The sequence below is a fragment of the Abramis brama genome (genome assembly GCF_963993115.1).
Source record: "Abramis brama genome assembly, chromosome: 8".
In the NCBI taxonomy this organism is placed as follows: Eukaryota; Metazoa; Chordata; class Actinopteri; order Cypriniformes; family Leuciscidae; genus Abramis; species Abramis brama.
Window position 1 is genome coordinate 40671985 of NC_139970.1, and position 24342 is coordinate 40696326.

General features: G+C 37.0%; 1 protein-coding gene across 1 annotated transcript in view; it reads left to right on the forward strand.

The window, feature by feature from the left end:
• Positions 1 to 24342, forward strand: part of csrnp3 (cysteine-serine-rich nuclear protein 3) — a 50002-nt gene that overhangs the window by 2213 nt on the left and 23447 nt on the right. The window lies entirely within an intron of this gene.

Below are 24342 nucleotides of genomic sequence, written 5' to 3' on the forward strand. Positions count from 1 at the left end.
ATTCATCCCTCTGTCATGCATTGAATGTGCTGAATGAAATCCCGTCTGTTAGACTGATTGTTGGTCGTTCTTTCAGTAGAGTGAGTTTGTAGCTGGCTTGTAGTCTGCAGGGACACGCATGGCGTAACTGTGTGACACTTTAACTAATTAAAGCAGTGCGAGGTGGAGAATGTGTGATTGGGAGAAGATTGGTCCGTAGAGGCCAAGCTACGGATATTAGCAAGAGAGAGAGAGAGAGAGAGAGAGAGAGAGAGATATTAGCAAGAGAGAGAGAGAGAGAGAGAGAGAGAGAGAGAGAGAGAGAGAGAGAGAGAGAGAGAGAGAGAGAGAGAGAGAGAGAGAGAGAGAGACTGCAGCTTGTTATGAACTTCCTTTGTTGCAAATCCACCAGCTTCTTTTGACATCAGGAAGAGACCAGCTGAGAATGGCAGCGCTGCACAGCATGCACAAACAATTGTGTGTGTACGTCCTTGCAGAGGTCTCCGTCACATCTGTTGTTCTTAAAATAAACTAATTAGGGGTTTGCTAAGGCAAGCATCATGAATACTATTGCTCATATTTCAATTATTTCAAGTAACTTCAAATCGTGCTTGTTGAGGAAAGGTGCCAGTACTTTCAGATTTATTTTTGCTTGATGGATGATAAAACAAGACTTATATTAAAAGAGGGAACCAGGCCTATAAAAACTTGCCCTAGAAACCACCCAGAACACCCTAGGAACGTGCTAAAAACTGCATGGCAATGCCTTGGCAACCACCCAGGACACATTAGCATTGCAGTAGTTTTGCACAGATTTTTATTCAGAAAATCCAGTTAGAGTTTCCATAGACTTACCTTATATTATACTTTTGGCATTAGATTAATTAAATGGGGAAAAATTCATCAGGGTTTGTTATTCCTTTGGGGACATTTCCTGAAAACTGCTAAATCTGCCCACGCAGTCTTACTATACATACAGGCTCACGCAATGAAATGAAAAGAACACACACATTCATCTTCAGGAATATATGTCTAATAATAATATTGTGCACACATACTTAAAGAAATAGTTTCTCCCAAAATGAAAATGCTGTCATTACTCACATCTTGTCTTTCTGACCACGTGTTATTTTCCATGACGTTAGACAGAAAGTCTAAGCTGCTCTTTTCCATGCAACAAAAGTGGATGGTGATCTACTGCCAAACAGCAAAAACACACACATAATAATAAAGATTGTTAAGTTTTATATATATAATTCATTCTTTTGAAGTCATATGATAGCTTTATTCGAAACAACATAACAAAATTCAATATTAAAAGGTCAATATTCACTGATCTTCTGCCAAAGCTCCAGAAACTCTTTTATGGTCACTCATGAAAACCAATAGCAAACCAGGACCCATTTCTGAAATGACCTCTGCAAATAATCTTTTCGCTTTCCAGTTCAAATATCTAAACATCCTTTAAAAAAGATAAATTTACTTGAGGGGTAAAATTGCATGAGATATTAGACTTATTTTTAGAGAATTTCTTACAGTATCGACAATTTGTCTTAGGCTGTGTCCAAAATTGCTTACTCTAGCATACTCTATTGCATAAATAAGTAGCTACTTATTTTGAATAAATACTTTGATACTTAAAGCCTTTATGTATAATCCATTATAAGGTATGCATAATGTATGATATAATGCATTATATATTTTAATAAATAATTGTAACCAAAGTTAAAAAGCCTTATAATATTTGCAATTCCTTGTTACATCAGAAATTGGATGTTTGTCATGTGTTTTAATGCTTCATAAAGGTGTAACAATGAATAGATAAGTATTATAACTGTGTTTACAATTATTTATGAGACTAAACAATGCATTATACGGTGCATTACAAGCCATAATTAATGCATTAAAATACTTTTATAATGCATTATATAAAGGCTTTAAGTAAAGTGTTACGAAATGTTCTATATAGTATGAGTGTGTGTAGAATGTAACACGGATGTACTACATTTATCATTTTGTCATTATGTGACATACAAGCGTCACTTCACCTTCATTCACAAATCCTCTCCCGTGGCCTCATGGGATAGTAAAGTGTCCATCATAAGCACTCTTCAGGATCTCATCAGAAGTAGTAGGTCATCCGGGGACTTTTTGCCTATTCTTTATGAGAATTCAGACATGCTTCTTTTTTCACATACTGTTTTTCGCCTATAGGCAGTATGCGATTTCAGACACAGTCATAGTGTCTTATGCAATTTGTCTTGTATTTTTGATGTCTAGAAAATACTGCTTGATCAGTGAATAATGACTTACATTTTGGTCTGACGTTCAATCCAATACTGTATCTCTTTTTGTGTTTCCCGGAAGATAGAAAACGATACAGGTCGCAATGACACGAGGCTGTGTAAATGTTGACAGTTCCCATGTTTTTGGGTGAACTATTGCTTTAATCACGACTCCAGCATAGAAAAGCAGCAAAGCTGAGCATACGAGCCAGCTCTCTTGCCTACACACCTTTCAGATGTTCCCAGATCATGATCTAAGAGGCTCTGTGTTCACACCACTCTTGACTGCATCTGTTTATCCTTTCAAATCTTCCCCATGGGAACATGATTTAATTACTCTATATGACACACTCAAAGGACACGGCAACATTTACAGAATGGATTTCCAGTCTGCTAGGAGGGGCTGATTAAGCTGGGTCATTTGAATAACTAAATCTTCCATGCATGTATCTAACCCGTGCACAGATGGCAATGCTGCCAGAGCGCTGAATCCCGCACATTAAAGATTCACTGGAAAGGTGGCATGCCGTTTTCCCTGATAACAGCCCAGTGCTCTGTCTCTCTCCACATGACGTCTTCACACATGCACTTACGTGCATGCAGCCAAATCAATTTGCTTCCCTTTTGTATAGGAATGGCTCAAATTTGCATGTGCATATAAATGTGATCGAGCAATCTATTCACGTGGACTTGTACAACACCTTGTAAAAGGTTGGGGAAACATCGTGCCTTGGTGGAAGAGGAAACCCAGCGGCTGGTGGACAGACCGAAGCATCGGTTTGATCGATGAACGTGCTCTGTGCTATAACATGCATGCATGCCTTCAGGGCAAAAAAAAAATGGAAAGGGAAGAAAAAACAGAAAGCGAAAGAAAGAACACCGTAATCTGTTTCTGATATACAGAGCAAACGCAATGGGGAGAAACAAAGCCGTTTCCAGCCTGCTGGATAGAGCAATATTGTGGTAGTGAAGCGAAACATACAGGGTGGTTACTACACCCTACACCCTTAGTTCTGGGCCGTGTTTTTATAGGCACGGGTCCATGCTTACATTTCGGTCTCTGATACGTGAATTCTTTCAGATGCATGGTGCACTCTGCCTGGCTAACTTTCATTAGAAACATTCAGGACTGGGCCTGTTGGGCCAGTAGTTCAGATTCGTACTGGCCCAGTAAATACAATCACAATTAAGAACAATCCTTAGGTATGTGAACAAAAGCACTTATAGCTACATGAACCTGAATATTCATCGTTATTCATGCGTTGCCATGCAGTGCATTAGCTTAAACTGTCTGTGTCAATGGCCAATTTCCTCAGGTCAACTAACTACTGTCATTGTGGAGCAACAGACAAAAAATAACTTAAATCTTATAAACATTTTTAGCTATAGCTATCTGAATAATAACATATACGTATTATTGGTGCATGCATTTAAGTGTATCCAGTGCCGGTCCTATAGATTTCTGGGGGCCCTAAGCAAAACTTTTAGGGGCCCCTGTCAGTGCGTAAAAAAAAAACCAAATGACCCCTTAATCTGTTCTTTCAGAGCAGTTTCACTGTCAACAAACAACACTGAATTACAAACAATAGGACAAAGAAAAAAGATACAAATTAAATAAACAATTTAGCCTAGTAAAAATAAAAGCCTAAACTGAATAAAGCAATCAAATGTAAAAAAAAAAAAAAAAAAAAAGTTACCGTATGAATCAAATATACATTGCTTCTTATTAAAGTTACTAAAGTTATTCAGTGAATGATTCTCTTGTTTTATTTTGTTGTTTGATTAACATTAAATGACAGAGAGAGCAGGAGGTTTATTAGGCTGCTGTCACTTTAAGACCAAATACACAGATCTAATACTACTGACTAATTACTTAAATGAATGCATTTAAGTGAAAACTCCCCAAGACGGACATTCGGACATATTTTTGTTGTAGCCCAAAATAGCCTATACTTGTCCATGTTTCACTGCATCTTGGAGCGCGCACACAGAAAGCTGCTTTCGCAACTCAATATACACTTTTAACTTGGTATCAAGTCCGGCATGAGACTGTAAATTACGACAGTCACGTTACATGATTTGACTGATTTGGATGTTACGTAGGAACAGCAACAGCGCACCACTTTGAATGCAGCATCGTGTTTTCATAATTGTTGGAAACCAAAATCAAAAACGAAACTAAAATGATATTAATCACACAGCCTTAGGCATTAAATCATCTTTGAGAGCAATGGGGCCCCCTGGTGGTTCGGGGGCCCGAGCCTTACGCAACTTGCGTACTTTGCATATAGGGAGGACCGGCACTGAGCATATACCTCAACATGGTGAACCTGATTTCACCAAGAGCAACATGTTCCTGGATCAACATTCCAATCAACCAATCAGATTTAAGAGACAAGTTTACAGTTTATGTCAAGTTTAGGCTTACAACCAGGGTTAGGTTCTTCTACATCAGTGTTATTCACCTGTTATTTACGTCTGATTGTAGGGATAAATGGGTAGGGATAAATGGGACTAATGGGTAGGGTTAGGTTTAGGGGTAGGGATAGGGTTAGTACTACATTTTAGGACAGGAATGTTGTTCCAGGATCAACAAAATATGTTAATTCAGGAACCACCTCAACACAGCAGTATGTGCAACAGGACTACGTGCTCGCATTGCATTGCCATTCTTGTTTTTGTACTTGTGTCGAGTATGTTCTCACTGCAAAAACACTGTAACGTACAACTTATGGCTTATTGCTTTATTCATACTGGATCTGAGGTTAAGTGGGCCACTGAAAATAGTTAATTTCACTATGTCATTGGCATGCGTAAGTCATTCCTTTATACACTGAGCGTACATTTAAATATACAAATAGAGTAGTCTGTCTTTATAAACTATAAATTGCCCGTCTCAATTTATTTAATAGTGCCGTCAGTTAAACTGAGATGCTCATTCAATCAGTAGAAGCTTTTTGTTGGTGACAGAAAGACTCTTAGAGATCAATTAGAGACGAGCAATGTTTGATGCGTCTCATCAGTCGGACTCTCTCTCTCTCTCTCTCTCTCATATTCTGAGATTTAGCCATGACCGGTTGCCATGACGCCTGTATGGAATGTTCAGTCCGTCTTGCCTATTATGAGTCTAGAGGAAAGCGCATGGGCTTTTTTCTGAGCGAGCATCGCACAATTAAATGGCATATAGAGCAAACACACACACAGACACAAATGAAATGATGGATAATATCTCGCCTTGACCTGCTGGTCTTCCATTTCCCATGCAGCAAATTATTTGATGCTTTCATATACTGTGTTTGACTTCCACGTGCAGGTTACTGTAGTCTCGTGCATTTCACTGTCAGCACACATGCACATCAGCGCAGGTTTCCAAGTATTGCGGTTGCTTATATTAAACTTTGGCACGTAACTTGTCTTGCATTGTTTGTGTTACAGACATGGATTGTTGCTGCCTATTACTTCCTTATAAAACACCTTGGCTGTGTCCGAAATCGCCCATTATAACCATAAATAGGGCACTATTGGAGGGAACAGCCATTTGTAGTGGTGTCTGAAACCATAGTGGACGTTATTGAGTGCACTCATTCAATCCCGCAATGCACTAAAAATAACGAGTGTACAACCGATGTACGGATACCCATAATGCACTGCGTGAGTCGCGCACCGAATGAATTCCCGCGTCTGACCAGAAGTTTGCGCCCGCAGCTGAATCATCCATCAATACATTTTCCAAACCACTGGTCCAATGTGGCTACAGTGTAATATCATACAGGCATACATTCATTTTTACTTGATTAATAAATACATAGTTTCCATGACAGAGTTCAAGATAAATCTTTTCATCTTACCAGTTTGATAAGTTTCAAATAATTATTAAACAGCAAGCACAAATTATGCAAAAGCAGAAGCCCTTCCGGCGCACTTAGTGTCTGAATTCACTCGTTTTCATTCACTCCTTCAAGTGGAATATATTAGTGGAGTAATGTACGGAATAGTGAATGAGGGTATGAGGGGTGATTTCGGACACAGACCTTTTGGCCAGATTTGAAGGCAGCATTAATGCATTGCAACAACGTCAGTAAAATTTTTTGCTAAAGCGAGAAAAAAAAGACAATTCTAGTTCATTCAATAACTTAAAGAACCAATATAAAATGATTCAATCTAATTTAAATTAAAAATAAACATAAAACATCTATATTTGTGTGTAATGCCTTTTTGTATTTTTATTTTTTAGTGGCATTAATTTAGCAACATGCAACAGAACACTATTTGTGAATTATTGAAAATCAGCCAGATTTGCCTTAGAAAGCCTTAGAAATATTGTGCATATGTAAATATATATATATATGTAAATATATAATATATAATTATTATATATATAAATTATATATATAATTTAATTGGGAATAATCAGATTAGCTAAGCAAATGCAGAAAAAATAGAATGGTAAAAGAATCATTGACCTGGAGCAATTATAAGGAACATCCAGACCTAGCAACAACCTAACAACCAGCCAGAAACCTCATAGCAACACCCTGGCAACCATCCAGAGCACCTTAGCTATGCCGTCTGAAAATGTGAAACTCTAGTTAATTATACTGCAGTGAGATCCTGCGGTAACAGAACTCAGAGTTTTATAAACAGGAAGTTAGAGAGTCCCGTCACCTCTCGATCTGCACAGAGTTAATTACAGCTCTCTAAATAACATCATTGAAATTCGATGGAGCAGCATTGAGGGCCATCATCATTAAAGGTGTGACATGTATCTCAACGTCTGGAAGGCCGTGCCAGGGGATGTCACAACACACGCTGCCTTTTGTTTTCAAGCATAAAAGAGATGCATTAATAAATCTTATGCTGCCCTTTAATTATCATACTTCTGATTTCAAAAACCAGCCTGGTCAGGGTTTTATAGCACATGCCCTAATTGCTAAGTGAAATATGAAATAACAGCTATTATTGTGTTATGAATAACCTGATGCTAATTGTAATATATATATATATATATATATATATATATATATATATATATATATATATATATATATATATATATATATACAGCTGTATATATACTCACACATATGAATAAAATAAAATAAAATAAAAAATATATATATCCTTTTTTCAGGAAGATTTACATAGTAACTTGTTGAAAATATTAGAAATTGCACAAATATGAAAATAAAATGAAACTGTCTTCTCAAAGCACATTAGTCTTGCTGACAGACAAAACAGAGTGCTGTGAATTCAGTCAGGACCACTATCAAGGATGACTGACAATTATCATACAGTTTGGATTGGCGGTATAGTTCTGTTCTGGGCAAAAACAAAAACCGTAGCATGAAGAAGAGCAGGGAGAGCAGCAATAACCCCCCTCAGGGTAAACAGAACAGAACCAACAAAAATCTATTGCAGATATCATTATAAATATTTTAATGTATAACATAATTCGAGAATTTATTCTGATTCAAGGGGAAACAGAATGCCAAATCCTGACTGACGAGAGGAGCTGGGGATGGAGGAGGGTAATCGCTCCTGAGAAACACGATATCTGCTGATAATACTGAAGGAGCTTATACATGAATACAGTGATAGGCGTCGTATTCCTATAGGTAGACGTGTCAGAGTCAGCTGATGCGAGCTTGACTAAGGTGACCTGCCAGAACTGACGCTACGCTTGAGATGACACACTGCTTAATTAAATCACAGCCCTTTGTGGTTTAATAATCAATTTTAATTGTGCAGTTCTAATGATCAGAATGTGAAATTACTTTAGTATGTCTTTATTTGTGCACTAACTCAGTGCTACCCCAACATACATGCTGGCTGTAAAAAGCAAAGAGTGAGAGAGAAATGGAAGAAGAGAGATGAAAAAGAGAGGATAATTGATCCAGGTGAAACAAATGCTTTGAAGTTTATGACATTGTCAATGTTATTTTCAAGGATGGATGGATGGATAGTTAGCCAGAGAGAGAGAGAGAGAGATATATAGATAGAAAGATAGATAGATAGATAGATAGATAGATAGATAGATAGATAGATAGATAGATAGATAGATAGATAGATAGATAGATAGATAGATAGATAGATAGATAGATAGATAGATAGATAGATAGATAGATAAAGAAGAACTATTCTCACCGGATAGAAGAATGATGTATCCTCACTCAACCCGGTGCTGATGCACAGACACACTGATATAGACAGATAGGAACACTGGCAGTCTGGATCTGTCCTAAACATCAGCGCTAAACCATAAACTGTGATGCAGTGAAGACAGTTGTAACAACTCTTTGCTAACAACTGATGGCTAATTATGATTTATAACAAATTATCTGCCAGTTTTAACATCACTGGCACATCAGTCCAGCTATGGCAGACAGCGCCAATTAGCATGTTAGTCATTCATGTCTGATGGACTGACTGTTGCAGCTTGGTTGTCACTAGCGCAGATATTACCATATGGCTACTGTCTTGCTGTACAGTTTTTCCACTCATATTAAAATTGGTTTCCATAGTGATTGGTGCAGGTTGGCAGATCTATTTATCTGACCATCCGTATCTATCTATCTATCTAGATAGATAGATAGATAGATAGATAGACCATCCCACAACAAGTAAGCAAGCAAATAAATAAACAACAGCTTCAAAAGAAAATCTACAATTAAACGTCTGGAAAGCAATGGAACACCGTGCGTGTCTCTCACGGGATCATCCGGTGAGGTAATGGCTTGAAATGGTTGTGATGTTTGACAGAATCGGGTTGCAGGCATAAACACAGCCGCCACTAGAAAGGGAACGTCATTACGCTCATCACTCTAAATGCCACATCTCTATTCACTCGGAGGGAGCCAGGCAACAGCGCATCTGCCTAATATCCCAGATAAGAAACTGCTGCCGTAACAGTTCTAATTAATATTGAGCAGTTCCCTCATGAGTAAATCTTCCTTTGAGCGCTTTTCTGTGGTAAACAATGAAGCGGGCTTGTTGATGATCAGCTGTCCGGAAACTCTGACTGGTCGGGTTGTTCAGTTCTCTGGCATGAATGACGGTCTAGTCATCTTCGTGTGACACACGCTCACTGTCTCAACCCACACAGACACCCGTCTAATTTTAGACCGCGCGCACTCTGTCTGTGAGGGAGCTGCCAATCAGCGAAGAAGCCTCCGTTACAGCTCTTACAACACAGATGCGGAATAGTAATTGTGTGGCGTGTGGTATAACATATGTGGTAGACTCATGGGAGTTATTATCTTACCAATGGAAATGTCATCTTGCGAATCAAGGATTAGAACCGATTCACATTGCACATTCACTGACCTTTCATCTTCTGTAGAGATGGACAGACAGGCTGCGTCTGAAATCGCATACAATTCAACATCTACTAGTAGGCGAAAAACAGTATGTGGCAAAAGAAGTATGTCTGAATTCACAGTACTCATAAAAGAGTAGGCAAAGTCCCCGGATGACTTGCTACTTCTGGCGAGATCCTGAAGTGTGCTTATGATGGACACTTTACTATCCCATGAGGCCACGGGAGAGGATTTGTGAATGAAGGTGAAGTGACGCTGGTAGGTCACGTGATACTGACAACATGACGAATGTAGTAGTCATTACATTCATACTACACACACTCATACTTGAACATACTTGTTTAGCGGTCGTGAATCAATTACCTATTCAAAATAAAATCCTACTCAAAAGAGTATGCGATTTCGGACGCAGCCATAGCCTATTGTTTTTGTGTCCGATAAAAGATATGCAGAGCCGAATATAGTTTGTGCTTTTTGACACAACAATAGCCTATCTAAACCACACATGAGTCATTACTAACTATTTAAACCACTCATGAGTCATCAGTAACCTGTGAAGGCAAACAACCTGCTTTATGAGACTAATATTGCATTGAGTTAAAAAAAAAGATGAATTAATGCAAGCAACACATTCAGTTATTTAGTTACTTCTCTTTTGAACAATGTTGTTTCCTGTTACATTGTTGCGTGCTAACTAGATGGCGGCAAACTGGATATTTAACAACCAATAACTTTTGAAGTGGAAAAATTGTGTATATCGGTCAAAATGCATATGATTTTTTTTTTTTTACATATTTATATATATTTTTAATATATTTTTAATATATTTTTTATATGGAAGCTTATGGAAGCCGCCACATAAAAATAAATAAATAAGGTAATTGCTTTTTATCTCAGAATTGTGTGATATAAAGTTGCAATTGCGAGTTATAAAGTCAGAATTGCAAGATAAAAAAGAAGTTTATATCACGCAATTCTGTCTTTATTTCTCGCTATTACGACTTTATATCACGCAATTCTGACTTTATATCACGCAATGCTGACTTTGCATCTCACAATTCACAATTGTCATTTCAGTTAGCTTTTATTTAATTTTTCTACTTCAACTTAATAGTTTTAGTTTTGGTTAACGATAACAGCAATGGTCTGAGGTGGTCAATGGCTGTTCAACTTCACACAACAACGCAATATGTTTGTCAGTCCTAAATGTGCTAAATATAGTTACGAGAAAACCATGAGAGTGAAGTAATAAGAGTGAAAACCACATTCTATAATCAAACTAACTATATGTGTAGTGTCCTCGGCATTAAAGGGTTTGAATACACCTCTCTAATTTTGCTTGGGTTTTTCTTTTGAAGGGAGACAAAACAAAATGTTAGTGTTTCTGTGCGTCATGAATGGGAACATTTCTTTTGTTCCACAGACATAAACAAGAGTTGCTTGATAGATCCTTCCAGACATCACACTGAAGCATTTTACATATGAAAATATCAGAAGATCTATTCAAGAAAGTGAATGAATAATGAGACTGTGTGTGTGTGTGTGTGTGTGTGTGTGTGTGTGTGTGTGTGTGTGTGTGTGTGTGTGTGTGTGTGTGTGTGTGTGTGTGTGTGTGTGTGTGTGTGTGTGTGTGTGTGTGTGTGTGTACCCCCGACACCCTCAGCCTCCCAGCGCTTGTATTAAAGATGAAAGCATCGCTTCTTTGCAAGGTTCTGTGCATCTCTGTCAGAGAGCTCGGCTTCCTCCTACTTTTTTCGGTGGCATGGGGGAAATACTGACATAAATAAAATATAGTTTAATGAATAATTCAGGTGTGCATTGTGATTGACATGAGGGTGAAAGTACCTGATTATGCCACAGACGTACGTGATTGGAATGAGCTCTCGAGCAGAGCAGATCAGCGGAGCTGCAAAGTTCAAACTCCTTCTCTGCATCTCTGTGAGATCGAATTACAGCCCGAGTGAGGAAATCAGACCTGCCCTGAGTTTGTGTACATTTCCAATCAGTTCCTTCCTTTCACTCTTCAGCCATTTTCAGCATGTGGAAAATGTGCTTATTGAATTTGACCTGTCTAGGCTAGTGGATCTCAACCTTTTGTAAGTACTGGACTCCCATCATCCTTCAGATCTTAAAGGATGAAGGTGCTTCATACATTTCACTTCCCAGCAGTGTCTGAAAAAAAAAAAAAGGGGTATGAGTATAGATAACATGGTCAGTCATTATCAAAAATAATATTAATAAATAACGCTTATTTCAGCATCATTCTGGAATGTTCAACCTATAGTCTGAATGCCTGAAATGGATCGCTTCATGTATTCAAACCATTCGATTTCTTAAAAAAAATACAGATCTTACCTCACAATCCAGTTATTTTTTTGATCTATTAATGTTGTCATGAAATCAAAATTGGAGTTTTGAAACTTGCAGTTCAGGCCATCTGCTAAAAATTTGACAAAACAAACTTATTAGCATGCAAAAATGCAAACCACAAAAAAATAATAATAATTCAGTCAGGAAAACAGACCAAAATATTGAATGACGTCATCTTGCACTCATATGTAGGTTTTAGTCCAATCAAAAAGTGACTAGACTTTCAAAATGTCCTGTAACTTCTTGCACTGAAAGAAAGAACAAAAAAACTAGCAAAATTTACATAATTTTTATTTCACAAGTTTTTGCACACACTTTTTAAAGTAAATTTAACAGGTGTGAAATGAAGGGATTTTCACATTGATGCAACAGAACCTTTCAGTGAACAGTTCTTAAAAGAACCATTTTCTTCTTAATATAAAGAACATTATAACAATCTAAAGAACCTTTTTACACTATAAAGAACCCTTTGTTCATTGGAAAGGTTCTGTGGATGTTAAAGGTCTGTAAACCCTAATGCTCAGAATAATGACTTGGTTTGAGGGTAAACTTAAATTTAACAAATTAGTTCAATCAAATGAATTTATGAGTAATTAGAACTTTCTTTTTCTTTTGAGTTCACCAAACTGACACATCTTAAGTAATCTAAATTGTTTCTTTGTTTTTAGTTTTATTGTTTCTTTAAATTTAGAAAAACTTATATTTAACAGAATGTGGGCTTGGATTTCTATTTCCCAGCATGCTTTGGCATGACACTCGAAAGGGAGAGAAAATACTAAAATGAAGTGTTATATAATGGTTTTTGAGCAAGAATAGTGTTAAGTGGGAGATTTAGTAGTGTTTAATGTTTTGCTATTTCGGTTATGTGGGATTTTTTTGGGGGGGGGGGAGGGGGGGGGGGGGGGGTTATGGTGACGTATGATTGAGAAGGTATCAGTTAATTGCTCTAATTTGCTGTACTAATGCTATCAAAGCATTGTGTTACCAATTAGGAATTTCGCATTTGCTGAATTAGCTAGTTAAAGCTAGCCAAGTTTCCACTACTAAAAAATATTTAAAGGGATAGTTCACCCAAAAATGAAAATTCTGTCATCATTTACTCACCCTCAAGTTGTTCCAAACCTGTATGAGTTTCTTTGTTCTGCTGAACACAAAGGAAGATATTTGGAAGAATGTTTGTAATCAACAGATCTCGGTCCCCATTGACTTCCATAGTAGGAAAAAAATATACTATGGTAGTCAATGGGGACCGAGATCTGTTTGGTTACAAACATTCTTCCAAATATCTTCCTTTGTGTTCAGCAGAACAAAGAAACTCATACAGGTTTGGAACAACTTGAGGGTGAGTAAATGATGACAGAATTTTCATTTTTGGGTGAACTATCCCTTTAAGTTCAGATTACATGATAATTTTAAGTTAAATGTATAAATTAGCTTACTTATTATTCAAGTTAAGAGCAATTAAAATGTACAAGTACAACATAAAAATCTGCCAGTTCTGCTTACTTAAACTTTGAATTACTTAAAAATGAATTACCTCAAATTTGTTTGAGTTTTGCCAACTTATTCAGGAACCATCAATGTCAGTAAGGAACCTTTATTTTTAAGAGTGAACCCTGTTAAAATTGCAGATATTTGAGATTTAAAACAACGAATCAAAAAAAAAAAAATGTTTTATATGATATTATAAAAACCAACAAAATTCACCTGACAAACCAATACAAACTAGTTCGGCAACATTGGAAATAAACCTGCACAATGCCATTTTACAGGCTCTTTCAAATGAGCACATTGGCTTATAGCAGCATAATTTAACACAGAAAATAACGACTTCAAGCACAGATACTGGATCAGACTCCATATGCTCGCCATTTTGGTTCACAGCTTCAGTTTGCACATGCAGACTGATGGAAGAACAGTGTGTTTTTCCGGCGTTGTTCTGGGGAGGATGAGAAGATCAATGCGAGTTGCAGCAGTCTGCTCCGTGTGCGGGGTACTGAACACCAGCCAGATATGTCTTCCTTCGTTCGAGTGTGTGTGTGTGTGTGTGGATGTCTACTGCCTCGGGCAACAGCAAGTTAACAAATGTACAAAGAGGGAATGAAGCCTCATTTCCATAAAGCACCAAATGTAGTAGAGCGTCTATTTAAATGGGCTCCTTTGTTTCTAATTGTGTTCTGCTTTCTTGCTTGTTGTCCTCTCAAGTCCACCACAAACGGAGACTCACTTGTCTCTTCAAGAAAGCATCTGTGTTTTTACAGTTTAGTCAGTAAACTATCTTTTAACGGCAGCTGCTCAACCCAAATGATCTTCACAACACAAAAATCAAGACTTGCATCGGTGTGCATTATTTGGGATTGCACTATTGTAAGTCTCTGAATCACTGATTCTTCAGTGCAAATGGATCTAAAGACATAAAAGCGCAATAGTCAGTGCAGTAAAATAGGGAAATAGACTGTAATTATCACAAGAGTGTAGTTTATGTCCCATTATATTGCGTATCAAATGTGTTGTGTATATCATTTTAACTATGCACCAAATTTACTATGTCATAATGGCATATGCTAGGTCTGTTCAATCTATGTGCATGCCATTTAATTGATTTTGCCTCTAAAGCATCTCACAATTAATCTTTTCCCTCCACGTTACTAAAAGAGAGTGTGTCATGTTTGAACAAAGGTTAATAAATGCCAGTCACACCATATGATTCATCATGCTATGTCTACTCGTTGCATTAGGCCACGTCACTGCCGCTAAATTCGATTTTCAATTCACCTTTTAATGCTTAATCCTGTTCTTTACACACACAGTTCAATCATTTACGGGAGTGATCACTGCCACCAAACACAGTTGTCGTGCAAATGAACGCATTAAAAGTTTTCTGTTTTCAGTTAAAACGGTGTTGTGTAAGCGGCCCCTAAATTAATAACTAATGATTTTTACAACGGAAGTGAATCAAAATCAAAAAACGTACTTCAGCTGGACAATAACTTTAACTTTAATTCAAAATATTGGTGCCTATTTGAGGAATATTAAGAGACATGTGAAAGTGTAAGTGACAATGTTAAGAATATTTGCATTGTAACAAACACACAAAACAAATAAATAAATAAGTTTAAAATTAAATCAACAAATTAAAGGTGCAAAAAGTACTACACTCTAAAAAATGCTGGGTTGTTTTAACCCAATTTTGGGTCAAATATGGACAAACCCAAACGCTGGATTAAAAATGTTATTAAAAACCCAGTGGCTGGATTTGTCCATATTTGACCCAAAGTTGGGTTGAAACAACCCAGTATTTTAACCAAGATGTATAAATATGTTTGATATTAACATTGTTTTTGATTTATTTGTTTATGGCATTACAAAAATTAGAATTTCATGGATTTTGGTTACAAGAATTGTATAAAAAATAATATCACAATGCAAAATATGTCTTAATTGTGTTAAAAATAGGCCTTTTTCATTTTCTTAAATATAATATAATACTTTTTAAAGTGACAGTAAAGACATTTATAATGTTACAAAATTCTATTTCAACTACATTTTGTTCTTTTGAACTTTCTATTCATCAAATAATCCTGAAAAAATGTATTAGAATATAAAACAGTTCTTTTAAATTGTAATAATGTTTTCACTGTATTTTTTGACCAAATAAATGCAGCCTTGGTGAGCAGAAGAAACGTCTTTCGAAAACATCTTACAGATTATGTATTAGAATATAATCCACAATACACACATGAAATACTAATTTTATATTTCACCTCAAAAACAAACAAAAGATTACACATATACAGTATGCATTTGTTTTTGAGGTGAAATACGACCCATACATGACAGGTTTAATATCAGTAATGCCGTTCCAAGTTGAGAGCATCGATTTGCATTTTATACAAAGTGTCTAATTCTGATTAATGTTTATTCAGAGTTTATAGTAAATCTAAACACATTCCAAGAACTGAAATGAAAATTTCAGTACACGTCTTTAATTTAAACGGATCTCTTTGCATAGACAACAAGGGTCCCTCAGGGACACCACGGTAAACATCACTGTATAATCCACAGCATAACAGCAGCGCCTCGAGTGCGTCTGCTTTATGAATGCTGCACGTGACCTTTTACAAGCATATTCTTCTTCTTTTGGCATTTTCATGCTGTGGATTCGGAGGCCTGTGACTCTTCCTAACATCAATGTGGAGTATGGAATATATCAAGGCTGCGTTTATGTTTACTTAGCCACACACATCGGCAGAATGACATCAGCTTCAGATATATAATTATTCCAGGCTACAGTTCCTGTCTGTGGGGCTTCAGATGAGCCCGGCGCTCTCAAGGTTGCTCTTTACGGCTCAGCGTCACACATGATTTATAAGGTTAAACACAACCTTTGCAGTGTTTTGGGGAAGCTACTAGCTCTTCTCATAATTTACAGTTAAACTAACAGTCAAGATGCCCTTTTAATAAAAGGTAAACAGGAGCTGATCATATGAAACGTAAGGTGGGAATGTCACAATCAGCAGTATTAAGGCACACAAACAATGAGAATGTAAATAAAGAAAACATCCTGATTTTATATTACTGAGTCAGACGCATAGTGACAACCTATAGGATTTAACCAAGTGCACATTTACACAACAACAATGTACTTTAGATGTAGAAAAAGTGTTTCCTTTGCGTTTTTCGTGTGATCCAAGTTCACATGAATCCGAGAAAGCGGCTAGAAACGCTGTATTCTGCTGCCAGGCCAGTAGTTGGCGATGTCACTTTGTAAAGAAACACTACGCGCCTATTAGACTGAACACGTAATACTCATAATGTCACCGTTTTCACAAATTTGCATTTTTGTAGTTTACACGGAGACGATAACTCTTGCACTTTGAAACCCGTTTTCAAAGGTTTGCATTTTCAGGGCCCCAAAACACAGTTGTCGTGTAAAAGGCATAAAACGTTTTCCGTTTTTAGTTTAAAACAGAGTAAACGGCTTCTAAATATTAGTTATACCAAAAAGGATGACAATTTAATCAGTGAATCATTCATTTAAACTACTGTAGTTTGTTTACACCTTCAGAACTGTCCCGGGTCATTGCAGGATGGTAGACGAAGGTGATGAGTATAATTCCAACACAAAGTTTAATGACGATTATACAAAGAATAAACAAACAGGAAGGGCAACACACACTAAATGCAATGTAGACCGAACAGAGAATGAATGTGAGGGATCAACTTACAAACAGGATTCGAAGTATGGGGGGTATTGGGGGGGTCCGCCCCCCCCTAGATGAGACTTGGACCCTCCCAAAAGGGATGAATATAATAGTTTTTAAAATAAAATTAATAAAATGTAATGTTAGCCTAGCTAGTCTATCTGTATTTAAGCGCGAGATAGGTCTTCACTCCCGTCCCGAACAACATGTGGCGCGCGGTTTCTTCACTCCCGAACATACACCACTACAGCAAGTGAAACAATTATTAAAAGATCGTTATGAATTTTAATGTTTGACATTAACACATGACGCAAAACATTGACGCGAGGGAAGTCACTTACATACAACCTACTTAAACTTGAAATTAATTTCATTTAACTATGATGAGTAAGAGAAAAGGGACAGTGGCAGACATCAGGCCTTTTTTTGGTGGTAAAAGAACAGTAAGTAGGACATATAACAATTAAGAGATGGGTAATTAAGGTATGAGTGCTGATATATTTAACAAAATGTTAAAGGCGATTTATCATTTTGTGCAACTTCATTCTTAATGTCTTAACAAGAGGGAATCTGCACTAATATTCAGGGAATTTCGCATATAGATTAGTGGTTCTCATGTGTGTAAGCCTATATAAAATGGAGAGTGACGTCACCAGTCGAAATAGATGTACCCCCCCTAAGCTAACGGTATAATTCGAACACTGCTTATAAAGCAAACACAAATGAAGATCATTAATAGGACACAGGTGAAACTAATGAACACAAATGAGCAGCGGGAAAACTGAACAAAGGAACGCATGATGAGAATGAAACTAAAAGTCCATGATGATGACACTAACAGAACATAATGGTGACAAGAACATGATTCACTAAAATTATTCAGACTCATCTTTGCAACAACAGAGACATTTCAGGAAAAAGTGTTTGATTATTCCCTCAGCTTGCTCGGTTATGCAGCATGTTCAATTTTATATCACATGACAAAAAAGTTAAATAATGTACCGTATTGACATTACTAGATACAGGATTATTTATTTATTAATTTATTTCTATAGTCCACTTTAGACATTCTACAGTAACTTTGCGACTACATGTCAACTAACTAGTAGACTTAGGTTAGGGTTGGTAGAATAAGTTGACATGTAGTTGCAAAATCACTTAGTCGAATGTCTAAAGTCGACTATCGAAAAAAGTGTCACCCTATTTTGTTTTAAAACAGCAAAACTGAGAAAAAGGCTGTGGCTGTGGAAAAACACTTTAATGCCCATAATCCACTTTTGATTTTGTCAATCTGATTGTCTATGGGTGGAAATACAAAAAATGCAGAAGTTCTAGTTTTAATGAGCATTTAAGCTGTCAAAAGTCCACTGAATGATGCAAATGATGTATTTCATGTCATCTGGTGGACTTCTGATGACGATCTGGATGCAGAAGAACACATTGTTCATTTACATATACTATCGACATTGCAACAATACAAAGCAAACGCTTTAAGTGTCATCTCACTATGTTTTGGAACAGAGCCTTTGTGCTCATTCTCTCTGCACTCTTCCTCCCTCCCCCTCCCTCCCCCTCCCTCCCCCCCCCCTCCCTCTCTCCCTCTCTCCCTCTCTCCCTCTCTCTCTCCCTCCCTCTCTCTCTCTCTGTCTCTGGCTCCAGTGAGACTGTGTGCTCACTGTACTTTGCGGTTGCCCTGGCTTTCCCTCTCGGCAGGCTGCAGTAAGAGACAGAGAAAGAGAGAGAGAGAGACAGAGAAAGAGAGAGAGACAGTCAGAGACAGACAGAGAGAGAGAGAGAGAGAGTCACTCTGACTCGCCTGTCATGCACTGATCTGACGCCTGCTTCTGTGTCCCGAAAACCCCTCAATGTCTTGCAGCAAAACACCACATTACTGCAACATAAGCAAGTATTGGGTGTAATGCATTATCAAATAATAAATTACAGTAATTGAAAAGGCAAAGTAAGGGATTACTCTTATTTTTCTGTAATTTAATAATCACAGTTACGTCTGATGTAATTGCATTCAATATGTGTAGAACTATAGAACAATTCAATTCACAATAAACTATAGAACTATTCAATATACAATCGTTGATTTAATGTCTAATGATACTCTAATGAGAGTTAGTTGGCATGTAGTTGCAAAGCTAGTTAGTAGAACTATCAAAATAAAGAGTTACAGTAAATAGCGTTGATTTTGATGTCATGCTGACTTTGAACATGGATCCAATTTCATATGTACATAATGCATTGTAAAAATGGAAATGAATGAATTCACACCCTTTGTGTCCAAATATGGGTATGATTTACATAAGATCTTCTTCCAGCAATCGGTTAGTGTTAGTGTTAGCTGCAGGGTTAGAGGGGGGAATCATGTTGGACTGCCATGACTCAGTGTGCTGATTTTCCCAGGCTTAAGGGCAGGCAGAGGTTAGTTTGGTGCTAATGACAGGCCTCAGAACTGCTAACAATCCCATAAAACATTCAGAAGGGAAGCACAGATAGAGAATGAGGGTGTGGAGATTCAAAAGCCCAACATCCAAGAGAAACATTCAAAGGTTACATCCTCCACACCCTCGAGGCAGAGACGTGTTACCTTTCAATCGGTCATTGTATGAAGACACTAGTTGTGTCTCCACAGACATCTCAGTGACAGACTATTGGTTCTGTTCTCCGAGTTCAAGCGGAGCCAAGAAACGACATTATTTGTAAAGCGCTCGAGAACTTTAATCACTGCAGCTGAGTCATTGCTATAGGCTCTGAACGAGTAGTTGTTTGAGAATGACATATGATGTGTTTTTTTCATCCTGTCAGTCAGGACTCGGGTTATTGTTCTTCCGTGGAAGTTTATCAGCAACACTTCCACCAGAAAATAGCGTGCTAAAAGCCATCCAGTTATTACAAAGCGCATTTAAACTCCTCAGGCAGCGGAAATAATGACTTTTTTTGGCTCCGGTCTTCCATTTTTTTATTCATGCCGCCGTCACACAGCCAATGATTTGATTTGGAACCAGACTCCTCATTTGCATATGGCCTAAATATAGTCAGAAAATGTCTATGCATCAAAGCGCAATATATTACAATTCTCTATATTCTCATATGCACAAAATCACAGAATAGGACATGAATATATCTGTTCAAGCAATACAGTCACGGTCTGTTACAAAACCTAGTGATCTGCCTACATAGCAGCAACATACAAATAACTATCATTATGGAAAGTTACAAAACAGTAAAAAACAGGTCATACAATTAAGGTTTTGACTTCTTATGAAAAGCAACAATAAGAAATGCATTAACAACAGTTAGTTCTTGATCTCGAATCTGATTGGCTGAGAGCCTTTTCCAACAATGTGAAATTCTGCTAATATTACAGAGAAACCGTTTCACAATTTGTATCACTCCGCTTGTTTCTGCCGGATCTATACTGGTACTGGCAGCATTTCTCACAGTGAGTGTCAATGGCGGAGGAGAAAACCAACTATAATTTTACAAATACTACTGTTGTTGTGTCATAGAATGCACAGTAGTTTTCAGTTAGCATTGCTAAATGATAAATGCATTACTGACTTCACTGACTTCTGCACAAAGGATAGCCCACGTGCTTAAGAAAGTATATTAAAAGGCAACATAATCAACAACTTTCACGTTAAAGGGTAACTCTCACCAAAATGCAACTTAGGCTCTTTTTGTTAATCTACCTGAGGAGAACTTTCATTTAAAAACATAATTAGAATGGAAACGCCACTTTTAAGTTTGACCGTATTTTCGTTTTCGGTCAAATTGTCTTTTGAATGGGAGTGCTTGGGGCACTTCTATGATAGCATCAAAATGGCTGTTTTTAAAACACTAAGAAGGCTCGACACAACATGAAACTGTGCTGGAAGTATCACCAGAGGCTCTACACATGAACTCCAGCATTGAGAACATTGTTTGTGTACACAGAGTTTACTAAAAAGAAAGATTTTGAACAACTGTTTTGTTTCGGCCCGCCGGCATTTTGACAGTCAAAAATAGTCGATCTCCGAATGCAATTGAACTGACTCTGAATTTTAGTATTGTTTCTTATATGAGGATCCTTTTTCAAATACAAGGTCAATATTGATTTTCACTAACGACAAAACAACAAATTATCCATGAATTTATATGGAACTAAGCTTTATGACAGGGATGGGCAACTTCGGTCCTGGAGGGCCACTGTCCTACAGAGTTTAGCTTCAACCCTAATCAAACACACCTGAACAAGCTAATCAAGGTCCTCAGGATTACTAGAAAATTACAGGCAGGTGATTTTTTCAGGGTTGGAGCTAAACTCTGTAGGACAGTGGCCCTCCAGGACCGAAGTTGCCCATCCCTGCTTTAGGAGCTTTCCATCTTTACTCTCCTCATGTTACGTCGCATTCAGAGATTGACTACTTTTGACTGTCAAAATGCCGGCGGACACAGCTTCAGTGAGTTGTTCAAAATCTTTCTTTTTAGTAAACTCTGTGTACACAAACAATGTTCTCAATGCTGGAGTTCATGTGTAGAGCCTCTGGTGATACTTCCAGCACAGTTTCATGTTGTGTCGAGCCTTCTTAGTGTTTTAAAATAGCGATTTTTTGATGCTATCATAGAAGTGCCCCAAGCACTCCCATTCAAAAGGCAGTTTGACTGAAAACGAAAATATGGTCAAACTTAAAAGAGGCGATTTCCATTCTAATTATGCTTTTAAACTAAAGTTTGCCTCGGGTAGATTAACAAAAAGACCCATGGTTGCATTTTGGCGAGAGTTACCCTTTAAGAGCACTTAAAATGCAACCCATAGGCAGCTCACTAGGTTTTGGAACAGAGCCTCAGTGTGTGTGTGTGTGTGTGTGTGTGTGTGTGTGCGTGTGCGTGGACTGCCAGTCATATGTTTTGCATCTTTACATAATGGAGCTCCTGGTATGATATCCCATAAGAAAGAGAGGGAATGCAAATTAGATATGACTGTTACACAATAGGCAGCATTCCAAGATGAAGAGGAAACGAGAGGAAATAATTCGATTTTTCTGGTCAAATCAAGTGCTGAGCCATTCATGACTGTCTGATCTGCTCTCTAATGGGTCCCAGACCCGCAAGGCCATAGATTCGAGTCGGGATAAACATTTTATATGGAAAGAAACGTATTGAGTAATTTTCAGTTGATAGGAAGGAAGCAGATGAGCTACATTTGAAAGTCGCTTTGGATAAAAGCGTCTTCTAAATGAATAAATGTAAATGTAAATGCTACTGTAAAACTGCAAAATTCCCCATGTCACAAAGGCTTTTAATGTTTTGTTTTCCACAATTCAGATCATAGAGGCTCTATGCTGTCCCTCAAGACGTTTTCCAAAAGAAAACCTGGTCCAGGATAAATCCATCTGCGTCCAGAAACACAGCCAGAGCTCCGATTTAAACCTTTATTAAATCCAAAACACACATACAAGCATTTTCCTCCTGAAGCCAGCTGCCTTTCCACTAAAAACTCTCATAAATGGTTTAAAACACACTATGAAATCTGTTATAGGTGGGATTAAGCACTTTAAAATGAGCGATCAGTGCTTAAATATCTTTTATTTGAAGGATTTGTTGAATAGGTCTATCCTTGTTTTAAGCAAATGGGAATACAGTATAACTGGCAGGAATTAGATGGGCTGAAAAAAAATGAATAATTAGAGAAGGAATCATCCTTTCGGTTGTGGAGACGTATATTGACATACTATTTGCCAAATTTTTAATTGCTGGACTTTACTTATTAGTTGAGAGAGTCTAATAAACAGAGATTTTGTCATAATTACAGGAGGTCCGAACGCCTCGGTGAGCAGAGGACAAGTCGTCCCGCACCGGTCTCACTGCAGTGGCCGTCACACAACGCCGCAAGCAATAATCAAAGTGTTTTGACACAGCATTTATTCCGGCTCTAATAGCTGGAAGACCACACACTCTGTTTGTGTTTCTGTGCCGTTTATGTGCCATCGAGTGGAAGGATTTCCTGAAGCAAGAACTGTAATGTTGACATTAATGATAACTCCACAGCTCTACTCCCAGGAGCTTTCAAGACTAATTTAAGTGCACTCTTAATCCAAATATCTGCTTTATTTACTGATCATGTGTGGAGGGCTGGGTGATGTAGCCGTATTGATTATACTGCCATGTTTGATGATGTTCAAGAAATCTGCAGAGATAACTAAAATTATTCATTCAGAAGAACTTCGACCAAACAGCTATCGTTCTCAAGTAGATTCGAAATCATTAAAGTATTGTAAAATACAATGAAAAAAATACTTGTTTTGCAATAAATGAACACAAGAAAGAATGATATTTAATCATTTTCATTTATATGGACTGATGTAAATAAATGATAAAAAGTGAATAAATAGTATGAATATTTAATCATTTAAATTAATAATGTTTACAAAAACATTTTAATATATGAAAAATGCCACACAAGGATGTCTGTGAATATTCTGTGATGGCTCAAATGAATCACTGAATCAGAGTTGGGAATCGATTCATTGAACAGATTCAGAGAAATGAATCAAACATTCCTGCTCTAAAACTGTTTTTGCTACTGATGTTTAAATCAGAGAAGCTATTAAAATTCATTTTTGAAAGTTATCAGACAAGAAAGTTTCACAGAATTAGTCAAAACTTCATGGCTGAATAAAAAAAACATCAATACTGCATAATTTATGAACACAAGAAAGAATGATATTTAATAATTTTCATCGATATGGACTGATATAAATAAATAAATAATTAAAAGTAAATAAATAATACTATGCATATTTATTAGTATAAATGAATAATGTTGCATATATTGTTTACTAAAACAATTATATATATCAGACAAGAAAGTTTCACAGAATTAGCCAAAACTTCATGGCTGAATAAAAAAAAACATCATGATATTCTCAATTTTGCAAAATTTATGAACACAAGAAAGAATGATATTTAATCAGTTTCATCAGTATGGACCAATATAGATAAATAAATAATTAAAAGTAAATGAGTATGCATATTTATTAGTATAAATGGCATATATTGTTTACTAAAAAAATTATATATATATATATATATATATATATATATGTAAAATGCCACACAAGGATGTCGGTGAACATTCTGTGATGGCACAAGTGAATCACTGAATCAGAGTTGGGAATCGATTCATTGAACGGATTC